The 8,667-nt window shown below is 37.6% G+C and overlaps 1 protein-coding gene across 15 annotated transcripts in view; it reads left to right on the top strand.

Annotated features, from left to right (window-relative positions):
- Positions 1 to 8,667, top strand: part of Mtf2 (metal response element binding transcription factor 2) — a 64,585-nt gene that overhangs the window by 8,589 nt on the left and 47,329 nt on the right. The window contains exon 1 of one of the 15 annotated variants that reach the window (XM_005385022.2): positions 6,726 to 6,849. The exons of the other annotated variants lie outside the window; for them this stretch is intronic. The gene's annotated coding sequence lies outside the window, so the exon portion shown is untranslated. Of the gene's footprint in view, positions 1 to 6,725; positions 6,850 to 8,667 lie in introns of those variants that run through there. 15 annotated transcript variants of the gene reach the window in all.

Genomic DNA, 8,667 nt, shown 5'->3' with positions numbered 1-8,667 from the left:
TTCAGGCTGGGCTTGAGCTCACTTTGTAGTCTAGGCTGGCCTCGAACTCACAGTGATCCTCCTGCCTCAGCCTCCCGAGTGCTGGGATTACAGGCATGTGCCACCATGCCCAGCTTTTAGTTGCTTTCTATATAGTCTAGTTATAGCACCTTCTCTGTAGGGTATTAGAGATCAAACCCATGGCTTTGTGCATGTTAGGCATGTGCTGTACCATTGAGCAATGCTCCCAGCACTGGGACCTAAACTTTTTGAAAAATATGACCCAGTTTTCTCCTGATTTCAGAGTTTCTTCAGTCTGGGCTAGGTCTTAACTATCTTGAGCTTTCAGCCATTGAGAAGTATCTGCCGCATGTACCATTTTTCTAATTCAAGCAGAGTGGTTTTTTTTTGTTCGTTTCGAATTACAGTTTTAATATATTAAGATGCTTTAAACAAACCAATTTCCATTGAGAAGAGAGCATCCAATTTTATTTCTTTTTTTCTTCTTTCTTTTTTTTAAGTCTTTTTGAGACAGGGTCTCACTATGCAGTTCAGGCTGGCCTTGGGCTCACTTTGTAGCCCAGGCTGGTCTTGAACTCACAATGATCTTGCCTCCCAAGTGCTGGGATTATAGGCATGTGCCACCGTGCCTGGCCCAGTTTTATTTAGAAGAAAATATTTTTTCTGGTCTTCACATTAGTTTTAAGGTTCTTATAAATGCTTGAGCTCCTCCATTGGCTTACAGTCTTAGCATTTTTTGATAGCGTTTCATGAATTCTCCGTCATTAGGTGTGCGCCACCATGCCCGGCTGCATTTAGAACTTTCTGTGTGGCATATAGTCTTAGATGCTAGAGATATGTTGGACAAGACATTTTCCCTGCCATTGTGCAGTGTGCAGTATGGTTGGGAGGAGTGAGGAGGAGACACACAACACAAATGAGTAGACACATTAGCATCTTCTATGTAGTGGTTTTGGTAAAACTGTTTAACCTTGATTTTAGACATGACAGAACAGTAAGACAGATCCAGAATGTGTAGCGTGCTACCAAGATAGCTGGAAAAATGTCAGCTATTAGGAAAATAACCAACCAGCCAACCAAAAAACAAAAAATGAGAACATAACTGATATTAAAGAATACAAAAGAGACAAATACAATATGGAAACTTAACTGGATTCTCAATTTTGAAAAAAGCTCTGAAGACATTTTTGTGTCCAGTTGAATTTGAATATGGGTGTTAGAGGATAATGATACTGAACCAATGTTAAATTTACTGGATGTAATGTGATGAGGCTGTATAGGAGAAAGTTCATCATTTTGAGGGAATACATGCTAATGGTTAAGGGTGACATGTTATGTCTGCAACTTTTAAATTAGCAAAAACGTGTATTATAGTAAGAGGGAAAGAAATGTGAAATATTAATTGGTAAATCTTAAGTGAAAAGTAAATTATTGTATTCTTTTGATTACTTGGGTTTGTATGTGCCCATTTTCAAAATAAAGAACTAGAGAAAAATATAATGTAGGTTATAGGTTTTTTTTCTTCATTATGTGGAAAGCCAGTTTTTCCAGGGCCTTGGGCTAATGTTAGCCAGGTATTCTACACTAAGTTGCAATCCCAGTGTGGTTATAAGTCTTTAAAAACTGGGTTCTCTGAAAGAATTTTGGAGAGTGTACCTACTTCAATAGGAATTACTTAGAAGAATCAACTGTGCAAAAAATGGAGGGGAGAGGAGGCTAGTTTTGATAGTAGGTGCAAAGTATATAAATGCCTTATGTGGGAAAGAGCTTTTTGTTTATGGGGGGCGCTCTGTGGTGCCAGGGCTGGTCTGGAGCTCCTGTGCTCAAGCATTCCTTTTGCTTCCACCTCCTTGAATGGCTGGGGTACGGGTGTGTATCACTCTTCCTTTTGAAACCATGACAGGGTCAAGAAATAGAACATCACCACCTAACCCAGAAGCCCAAATTGCAGTCCTTCCATCCCCCAAAGACAGTCACATCTTGGGTTATAGTTATTATGTATATTTTTTCCAGTATAATCTTAATATGCAAGCATGCAGCTTAATGGTTATAGTTCTAATGTATGTTTTAAGTTTTTCTCAGCTACAAGTTTTACTTTATATTTTGACTTTTTTTCCACTCCAACTTATTTGTGAGAGAAACCAGGTCATTTGCAAAGCATGTAAGTTTCTTAGCTTGGATTTTGCTGATTGTGTCCCCATTGTATGACTGACCATATTTCTCTGCAGTTCCTGTAAATTGGTCTTCAGATCTAGCTTATCAGATTTGGCTCTGCCTTTTTAAAAAAAAGATTATTTCACATATGTGATGTGTTATATCAAGATGCATGTAACATCTGATTATTTCTCTTGCTGTGCTATTATCACACACTTATGCTCAATGCATAGATCCATTTATTCATTAGATATTAGCAAATAGTGATTAAAAATTCACTCATTTTATTTTCTTTATTGGCTTGAATATATTTATAAAGAAAACTTACTTCTTCCTGTGCCTTGTATTTCACTTCTTTGTGTGTGCTGGGGATCAAGCATGGGACCTTGTACATGCTAAGCCCGTGCTCTGTCACTGAGCTATACCCCTGGGCTTTGTGTTTGCCTTGATGTAGTTCCTTGAAAGAACAAACTATGTTTGGTGGGATGTAGAGGGTAGGAAATGTGACTTGGAGAGAGGGGATGTCTAAGTGTCATTGTATGAAGACATTACATATTGCTCCATTCTTACTGTAGTCACCTGACCTCTGGCATTTGAATTTGGTGGTACCATTTCTTTAGTGTTTTGGGGGTTCTGCAAACTAATGAGTTTGCTTCTCATTGGTCCTTCTGCTGGGAAGTTGTTTAGTCTTTTAGATTTTACAAGTGTTTATTCTTCCATCACATGCACACATGTGTATTTTGAGACAGGCTTGCTATCTACTTCAGGATGGCCTTGAATTCACTTATGTATCCCATGCAGGCCTTGAACTCACCTTGATCCTCCTGCATCAGCCTCCGGAGTGCAGGGATTACAGGCATGTGCCCCCATGTGCAGTTATTCTTCTGTTTCACATAATGTGATTTGGGGTTTCACTTGTATTGTGGTATGAGTGACTATGGAGTATTTTTTGAACATTTTACTTTGATATGAGACAGAGTTCATCTGCCATCTTGATGGAGTAAAATCCTCTTCATTTCCATTTTACTTCTCATTTCTAGCCAGGACTTCAGGTAGCAATATTATGACCTCTATATCTTCACTTCCATATGTGATATTCTTAACCAGCTGTGCATATTTATATCCAGGTACTTCCGAGACTTTCTGATTAATCCTCCAGATGTTTGATAGTATTAATCTTTTCAAAGGAACAAATTTGTTGTCACTTGTTTTATTGTATAGAGATACTTTGTTTTTTTTCTTTTTTTTTTTTTGTACTGGGAATTGAACTCACGACTTGCCAGGCAGGCGCTGTACTGCTGAGCTATATCCCCGGCCCCAGATATTCTTTGTTTAACGACTGAGTTATGGTCCCACAACTAGGTGTCTGAGTTGATTGCCAAAAGAGGAATCGTGTATAGTTTATACATTACAGTATTTAGACTGAAGAAATAGTCAAAGGAAACTCTAACTTGATGACTTTGCTTTTATTTGCATTACTCATATGTAGTACTGCAGTGTGTAACAACATAAAACTATAGTACTATACAGTACAATCAGCAAAAGTTACAGTACTAATGTATAAAGAAGGTATACTATACCAAAAAAAGACACCGAGGCTCTATAAACAAGATGTGCAGAAGTGTACCCCCTGCAAACAAAGGGGGTCATAAGTCCAAGCAGCAGGTTATAAGTCTGAAGAGTGCACCTCAGTCCTAAGTCCAAACAGTTGTTAAGAAGGTACATCATTATATGAAGAATATCCGTGTATGTTTTTCTTTTCATTAATTTTATTTTTCTTTTGCTTTCCTTGACTGTATGTGTTTTCTTCTCCCTTATCATGTGAGATTGATACTTAGTTGGTTAACTTTCACTCCTTTCTTTTCTAATATATGTGTTTTGCTGGGAATGTAGCTTCAGTCGTTGAGCATTTTTGCCTAGTGCACCCAAGGTTCTGAACGTACCTAGTCACGTGTTTTGATATTTATGTTTTAACTGTAGCATCCTAGTTTTATATATGGTTTTTATTGTGCAGTTCAGAATACTTGATAATTTCTATTATTTCTTATTTGGCCTATGAATTTTTTTTTTTTTTGTCTTTTTGAGACAGGGTCTTGCTATTTAGTTCAGGCCGGCCTTGAGCTCACTTTGTAACCCAGGCTGGTCTTGAACTCACAACGATCCTCCTGCCATAGCCTCCCGAGTGCTGGGATTACAGGCATGTGCCACCACGCCCGGCTGGCCTATGAAATATTTGAAAGTGTATGTCTTCTAGCTTTTTTTTTGGTACCAGGAATCGAACTCATGACGTCACGCTTGCCACGCAGGCACTTGTGCCACTGAGCTATATTCCTGGTCCTGAAAGTGTATGTCTTGATTTTCAGATTTTCAGAGTTGATCTTTTTTTTTTGAGACAAGGTCTTGCTGTGCAGTTCATGCTGACCTTGAGCTCACTTTGTAGCTCAGGCTGGTCTTGAACTTGCAGTGATCCTCCTGCCTCAGCCTCCCAAGTGCTAAGATTACAGACTAAGATTACAGGCATGTGCCACCACGCCCAGCTCAAAAGTTGATCTTTTTATTGGGGGTTAGTATTACAGCATTGTAGCCAAAGAACATACACTGCATGATTTTACATCTTCAAATTTCTTAAGACTTTCTGAATCAGTTTCAGTTGATTTTTTTATAAGTATTTTGTCTATAACACATCCTTTCTTGGATGAAGCATAGATGATTCAATTTTGTAACTTCTTTTATCCTGATTTCCCCATATCATTTCAGTTACTCCAATGAAAAATCTAATAGTTATTCTAAATTTCTCATTTGTTTTCAATATCACATAAAATTAATCTTTAATACCTGTTCATATCCTAAATACCACTCTCACATTATTTCTTTTTATCTGTTTGTTTGAGACAGAGTTTCGCTATGTAGTTCAGGCTGGCCTTGAACTTAGTGTGTAGCCCAGACTGGTCTCAAGCTCTTGGCACTCCTCCTGCGTCAGCCTCCTGAGTGGTGGGATTGCAGGTGTCTACCACCATGTCCAGCTATTTCTTTTTTTTTTTTAAATTTTAAATTTTTTAAAATTTCTGGTTTGAAAAAAAATAAATTTCTGGTTTGTTTGTTTGTTTCTTTCTTTTTTTAGGTACTGGGAATGAAACTCTGAATCTTGTGCTTGCCAGGCAGGCACTTGTGCTGCTGAGCTACATCCCCAGCCCTGTATTTCTTGTTACAGAGTAATACCATGGCTATTTTTTAAAAATTAAAAAATGTAAAGTATATAAAATAGATTATTCAGAGGCCTACTATACAGGGATTGTTTTCTTATTTCAACTTCTTTGTGGCCCTAATTAAAATTTTTTTCTTTTTTTTTGTACTGGAAATCAAACTCAGTACCTTGTGCTTGCCAGGCAGGTGCTGTGCCTCTGAGTTATATCCCTGGTCCTTTTTTTTTCTTATTTATAGGCTACTATAGTTTATTAGGTTTCTATCTTTTCTCTCCTTTGCATAACATTCATTTGCTTGTTCTTTCTGCCAGAACCTGTTATGTGCTAGGTTCAAAAGATATGTAACAAATAAATAAGACATGGAGAGAAGGAAAGTCCTTACCTCAACAGCCAGCGGAGTTCATGGCCTTTTCATTTGTCCAGTGTTACTTTGCCACTTTCTCTGTTTTAATCTGAGCTTTAGCTCTACAGCATTGAAGTTTTGTTAAAAATTGTGTGCTATGAGAGTGACTTTGTATCTTTGCATATGTCCCCAGGCTTAAGAAGTCCTCTCTGAAGGTTTTCTGGTAAACTATTACAACAAACTCTTAATCTCTTCAGTTAAAAGCTGCGTCTTGATAAAACTTTATTTGACTCTGCCTCTTGGTCCTCGATAGATTAGATAGTATTCTCGTGTCTGATTTATATTGCATATAGTTTTTGGCATATGTATGTCTCATTAGGCCGTAGTTCCTTTGTGTACGTACTATGTCTTTCTGTATTTGTTTAATACTGAGCATAACACCTTATACATGAGGCATTCAGTAAATAATAGTTTAGATAAAAATAATGTTTTGCTTAATTTTCATTATGTATTCTTGTTTTTTATTATAACATGTTTTTGGGTATAGAGTGTTTTAGTTGTTTAAAATGTTCTGGTTAACTAAAAAGCGTATTCTGAAGTAGCCAGTCTCAGATACAAGTTTTCAGCAGCTTGGGACATAAAAATGTATACATTGATTGTTTATAATATGGATGCATTTTTGCATATAAGCCATTATAATGGGAATAGGGATTCCAAGTCAGCTGATCTATAGTTTGTCATATAGTTTATTTGTGGTATTCCTAGTACTTACTATCTATTGTAATGGTTTCATAATTTAATCTTGTTGTCTAGTGAATGTGTTTCTTAGTGTTGCCCAACTGGAACTAGAGTATATGCTTGTTTTGTTACTAATAGCACCCCCCAACAAGGGTTGCAGAGGTCAAGAATGAGTAGATAACATCTACAGACAAAGTGAGATTTTTTTTTTTTGTCTTTTTTTTGAGACAGGGTCTCGCTCTGCAGTTGAGACTGGCCTTGAGCTCATTTTGTAGCCTAGGCTGGCCTTGAACTCCCAACAATCCTCCTGCCTCAGCCTCCCGAGTACTGGGATTGCAGGCATGCGCCACCATGCCCGGCCAGAGTGAGATGTTTACTTCTGTACCCATATCCAGTTGTCTAACCCCTCAGGTAAAGAATATAAAGGTAGTTTTTGAATTGGTAAATTCTTTTTTTTTTTTTTTTGGTTTTTCTCATCGAACTCATGACCTTGCGATTGCCCGGCAGGCGCTGTGCTGCTGGGCTAAATCCCCAACCCCCTAAATTGGTAAATTCTTGAAGAAAAAGCTCCATATTTTGGCATTCAGAGGTTTTCTGTTTAAGTGTTACCTTCCCACCTGATCACCCAAATGCAAAACTCAGTATGGAGCATTCCTGTGCAGATTACTATAATCTCAGTGTTAAATGTCAGTGGACAACTGAGGTTGAGTAAATAGTTGAATAAAGCCTACTGTATGAAAGGAGAGGCCAATTTGGGGTGGGGGGGGTCTCTATAGAAATATATATTGGAAAGAATTTACCAAGGGCTGAACAGTACTAGACATATATCCTTAATAAAATTTTAAGCCATGAAGGATAAAGGAAGATACTAAAAAGTTTCTGATGGGGAAAAAAGTAACCTATCAAGGAGTAAAAATGGAGTAGAATGAGATTTTTTTAATCACAACACTGTATGCTGAGTATAACAAGAATATCATCATAATTCTAAGGAAAATTATTTCCAACATAAAATTTTTTACGTAAGAAGCTGTGTTATTGGTTGTTTTGTTTTTGTTTTGTGGCACTGGAAATTAAAGCCAGGGCCTCATGCATGCCAGGCAAGCAGTCTACCACTGAGCTACATCCCCAGCCCCTTTTTTCCTTTTGGTTATGCCTTTTTTTGTACCAGGAATCAAACTCTCGGCCTCATGCTTGCCAGGCAGGCACTGTGCCGCTGAGCTATGTCCCCAGCCCTTCTTTCGATACAGGGTCTTGCTATGTTGCCTGGGCTGGCCTTGAACTCCTGGACTCAGGCAATTTACCTCCCTCTTCTGAGTAGCTGGTACTATAGTGCATACCTCTACACGTATATCAGTCAATTGTCAGAGTACAATTGGGATATTTTTAGATACAGACTAAGAAAATTTACATGCAAACATCCTTTTATTGCATGCCACTGCTTCAGAAAAAGAGTATGTGATATAGAAAGCAGAATAGTTAGAGGAATTTCCAAGGCAGCGAGGCCAAGGCCTGGAATGATCATTCCAGATTGGTGCAGGAACATGGAGGGCTGTAGGAGCAAGAGTTACCTATGTGTGTGAGATTTGAAATTATCCTTGAGATTTTGAAATAAGGAGGCAGTTAAAAGATGTAGTGAGCAATTCTGGGGAAAAATTAAATGTGAATAGCAATTTAGAGTGTACTGCTTATTTTTACAGTGACTAACTAATGTTTACATAGTTTTAATGAAGCAAAACTTGGATTTAATGAAAATAGCTCAACTAGATTTATAGAATATGAGATGTAGGAAATGCGAGTTGGTATACAATGTGAATTATCTTTTATAGCAAGTTAGGTTTGAAATTGATCATTTTAAAAAGATAATATAAGCACATTATTTAAAAAGATAATTGTAAGCACATTATTTGGAAATAAGGAAGTACGTCTTATCCCTTTCTGTACTGTTTGATTAAAAAATTCCATATTACCCTATATTGTTTCTCAAATGAAGGAATACAGTTTATTTATGTATTTTTGGTCTTTTTGAGACAGGGTCTCACTGTGCAGTTCAGGCTGGCCTTGAGCTCACTTTCTAGCCCAGGCTTGTCTCTCACTTGCAAGAATCCTCCTGCCTCAGCCTCCTGAGTGCTGGGATTATAGGTGTGTGCCACCACTTCTGGCTAGGAATACAGTTTTTAAGCTGTGTACTTTATATTTTTTATCTTCCTGGTTCTTTTGACATTAGAGTTA

This window comes from Chinchilla lanigera, unplaced genomic scaffold, assembly GCF_000276665.1.
Source record: "Chinchilla lanigera isolate Chin_1 unplaced genomic scaffold, ChiLan1.0 scaffold00022, whole genome shotgun sequence".
Classification (NCBI taxonomy): Eukaryota; Metazoa; Chordata; class Mammalia; order Rodentia; family Chinchillidae; genus Chinchilla; species Chinchilla lanigera.
This window is presented reverse-complemented; position numbering and strand designations above follow the sequence as displayed.